The sequence below is a fragment of the Elephantulus edwardii genome, unplaced genomic scaffold (genome assembly GCF_000299155.1).
Source record: "Elephantulus edwardii isolate Elephantulus edwardi_28Jun2011 unplaced genomic scaffold, EleEdw1.0 scaffold00080, whole genome shotgun sequence".
In the NCBI taxonomy this organism is placed as follows: Eukaryota; Metazoa; Chordata; class Mammalia; order Macroscelidea; family Macroscelididae; genus Elephantulus; species Elephantulus edwardii.
Genome location: NW_006399830.1, coordinates 4,405,826 through 4,409,907, shown reverse-complemented (window position 1 = coordinate 4,409,907; position 4,082 = coordinate 4,405,826). Strand labels below are relative to the sequence as shown.

Here is a 4,082-nt window from a genome sequence, read left to right as displayed (position 1 = left end):
TTTATGTAGACAGTAAAGTCATTTCAGTGACAATAGCATGGTTTGAATCAATCTTGGGTTTCTTTAAGTACTTTTATGTTGACAGAACTCAAAGAGGGGACAGTGCTGAGGTGGTCACAAGCTGTCTTGTGGGAACGCTCAGGCTTTGTTCTTTGTTCCTCCTCTCTCCTTGGAAGGGGAGTGAGCTGCAAGACTTCTCTCAAATCTGCATGCTGAGGAGACTCGGAGGGTGGTCTCAGCTCCCAGGCTGAACGCTGCAGATCAGCCCATGAAAGTGTCTGTATTCAGACAAAGGAAAGGGTCTGGCAGCACTAATTATTCTGGGCTTGGCAACAAGAAAGAGGATGGGTGATGGAAATCCCACAACCGAAAAGTAGATAGAAAGGTAACAAAGGTGAAGATGGGTGGTGGAGGGAGTTACAATGTGCCAGCCCCCACTCTAGAGATGTTAATAAGAACCCACAACAGCTTCCTAGAAGACTGAGGGTCAGTGTTCTCAGATGAAGACTGTTCATAAGAAAAAAGAAATGGGACATAGATGTAATTCATCCGCAGTTGCATGGCAGGCCGTGCAAAATGGGGGGGAGGGGGAACAAAGTGTGTTTTCCAAATAATCAAAATTGAAATTCTAGTTTATCCAGCCCCAGCTTACTTTTTAAGGCCCAGATTAACCAGAACTAGGCTGGAGCCAAATTTAGGGAGCCATCATCACCAAGAGTTCCTCCTAAACCACCAAGACAATGCATTGGGTTCCTGGTTCTTTTAAGCCTTCTGATTAAGAAATGATGACATTTCAACTTAAAACCTTAAAGTCCAGGTGTAAATAAGATGAAGCTGTTGTTAGGTGCCATCAACTCTATGAGCAACAGATCTGAACCCTGTCTTATCCTGTGCCATCCCCACACCTCTGACACATTAGAGCCCCATTGTGGCAATCATCACATCAGTCCACCTTGTTCAAGGGTCTTCCTCTCCTTCACCAACCCTCCACCTTTCAGATCATCATGTCCCTCTCCAAGGAATAGCCCCTTCTAGCAACATGCCCGAAGTATGTGAGGCAAAGCCTCATTCATCGTTGTCTCCAAAGAGCACTCTGGCTGCAGCCTCTCTAAGACATGTTTGTTTTTTTTGGCCTCCATAGAATGTTCAGTGCTCTTCAACATTTGGACTACTGGTGTTTAAGGTACCCTAAAGTATAGTTGATGCCTTCAAATTGTGTACTAGAGAAGAGTCTTGAACATACCATGGACTGCCAAGAAAATAAATAGGTCTGTCTTGGAGAGAGTGAAACCAAGTCTCTCCTTGGAGCTTAGAATTTTGAAGCTCCATCTCACATACTTTGGGCATGTGGCCAGGAGGGACTGATCCTTGGAGAAGGACATCATGCTCAGAAGGGTGGAGGGACAGCACAGGAGAGGAAGACTCTGAATGAGATGGATTGATGCAGTAACTTGGGCAACGGGAGTAGGTGTGTCAGGATCAGTGAGACTGGCTCAGGACAGGGCGGGCTTCAGAGCTGCTGTAAATAGGGTTGCTATGAGTTGCAGGTGACTCAACAGCACATAACAATAGAGAAGTAAGAGCCATGGAATAAATATGTAGCATATATTTTTTTTTAAAAAAGCCCAAAATAACTTTTAACTTGTTAGTTAAATTTGTATCTTCTAGGTTGCAACACCCCCATGATACATCTTCAAGGATATGAACATGTACGGCTAAGCACAATTAATAAGAGTGCATCTAAATTCCAAAATCAATCTCCATAATAGTCTATGTGTTTCCTACTGCCAAAGGGGCCCTTTAGAGTAGTGAGAGAAGATCTTCACCCTGAAACCCACAGCGTCCCTTTTCAGCAGGAAGTAGCTAAGAGAATACGCCATCCCCTTTTCCTTATGAATCAGGGTGAAGTCTCTCTCAGGGAGGAGTTATAGGGAATGGCAAGGGACACACTGACAAAGAAGATTAATCCGAACTGGCTTTGACAAGCACTGTGGCAATTGGACAATTAAAACAGACATTGGGGGGAAGAAGAACGAACAGCTGGGGAGGAGGGTGGAGAAAACAGTGCAACAATGAATGAATGAAAACCCAAAATCTCTGTAAATGTTCATTAAAACTAATAAAATTTAATTTAAAAAAAGCCCAAAATAGAAACAAGATCTTAGGTGTTGATTGTGGATCCAAACAAAATTAAATCATTGACAACTTCAATCTTTTCTCCTGTAACTACCTAATGTGTTTTAAGTTCTAACACACTGATGTTACTGAGGAAAGACTAGTCAGTGATATAATGATGTTGTCCCCCATGATATGACCTCTGAGATTCGATGAAGCAGTCAGCTGTAAAGAGTCAAGGGTGATAGAGCTCTGGTAGCCTAGTGACAAGAAGCTGTGCTGCATCCCGAAGGCCCGTGGTTTGAATCCACCAGATGCTCCGCTGGAGAAGAGGGGCAATCTCCTTCCGTGCCAGTCTCGTACACAACAAGAAAACAAAGAAGGAGGGGGGGAAGGTAAGTGTGAGATGCAATGCTTTTAATTAGGTCATAGCCCTCATTAAATGTAAAAGGAATTTCCCTGGGGCTTGGTTTGCACACCTTTTGTCTCCCCCCGCCCCTTTTCTTACACAGTTTATTCACATTATAGAGGGATTTTTGTCTGTTTTTTTACCCAATCATTAGAAGAGTGGTTGAGGAGTACTTAATCCATCACTACTCTGATGACACAGGTAAGATTCCAGAGTCACGTTTCCAGGTACCAAGAGTTCCTCTAAATGCCACAATCCCACCAGCCTCTCTTTACATTTCTTTCTACTGAACGCAGCAATGCCCCTTGATAGCTCTGAGAAGTAACCGCATCTTAGGCCGCTGTGTGTCCAGGTAAAGCAGCTGTTTGGAATTGAATGCTCCCCTTCTTGTCTATCTAATAAACTGAACTGCATCTTCATACTTCATTCCTCAGTCAGTTAAAACAAGTTAACCAGCACCCGTGCCCTTACTAATCTGAAACACAGGGTTTTTAAAAGGTTTAGCCAATCAACTCTCTAATTAGGGGGCAGAGCTCCATCATCAAATGGCCAATCTAGAGTGTGAATTCCTTTTCAGCTGGGGCTTTATCATACATCACAAACTCGAGCCAAATTGTCACTCCATACTTCCGTTCCTCTGTGAACTTGCTGAGGGTAGCATTGGTAAGGCTGTGAGTTATCAAAAACCGCATGTTCTCGCAGATCGACACAGAGGCTGGGCAGCTCATTAAGGCAAATAAAAAAATGTGTGTGTGTGTGTGTGTGTGAGATGGGCAGTGAAAAAAAATACATCTTGAAATGTTTCACAGCAGAAAACATTGAAAAGATCACTAGAATGCCTGTTACCGGTCAGTGTTTTCTCTAGTTAACATGTTTATTTCTTAAGAAGCGTCTGTCTTCAAGATAATCAGAAGTATTTAAAATCCACTTGAGGTGATATTCCCTGGTCTGTCTGCCCTTGTGTTTCTCTCTGCAGACCAATGAATCCTACCTGGCAGGCCCTTTAATAAAGCTTTTTTAGCTTTAAAAAAAATCCACTTGAATCAAAGTCCAACTTGGGCCTCCATGACTGTGGATTGGTACCTTTAAACTCCAAAAAAATCCAACTACACACAACACTTAAGCAGCCTTTACCACAGGTAGGCAGTAGTGAGCCAAGTTAAAAGACTAGGTCACTTTCCTCTTTCGTTTACTTGAAGCTTTTTTTTTTTTTACTGGAGTCATTACAAGAAATAGGCTTGCATTTATCTATCTATCTATCTATCTATCTATCTATCTATCTATCTATCTATCTATCTATCTATCTATTTACCTATTTATCTATTTATTTATAGTCAACTCTTTCTGAGTCCAGTCTCGGTGTCCAGAGTCTTCAAGGCAAGGTTAATTATGACACCTAGAAACCCCAAGCTCACTCGTCAGCGAAAATGCTGTGCTGAGCCTGGCAGGTCTGCGCTCACACTCAGAAGCTCCAGAAATGGGCAGCATATATTCCTGCGAAAAGCGCTGGCGAGCTGGGGACTGGGCACTCAAGTCCAGCGGCGGCAGGAGACAGAGG

The 4,082-nt window shown here is 43.1% G+C and overlaps 1 pseudogene; it reads left to right on the top strand.

Annotated features, from left to right (window-relative positions):
* Window positions 1-400: 400 nt before the first annotated feature.
* LOC102861204 overlaps window positions 401-4,082 on the top strand; it is a 20,114-nt pseudogene continuing 16,432 nt past the window's right edge.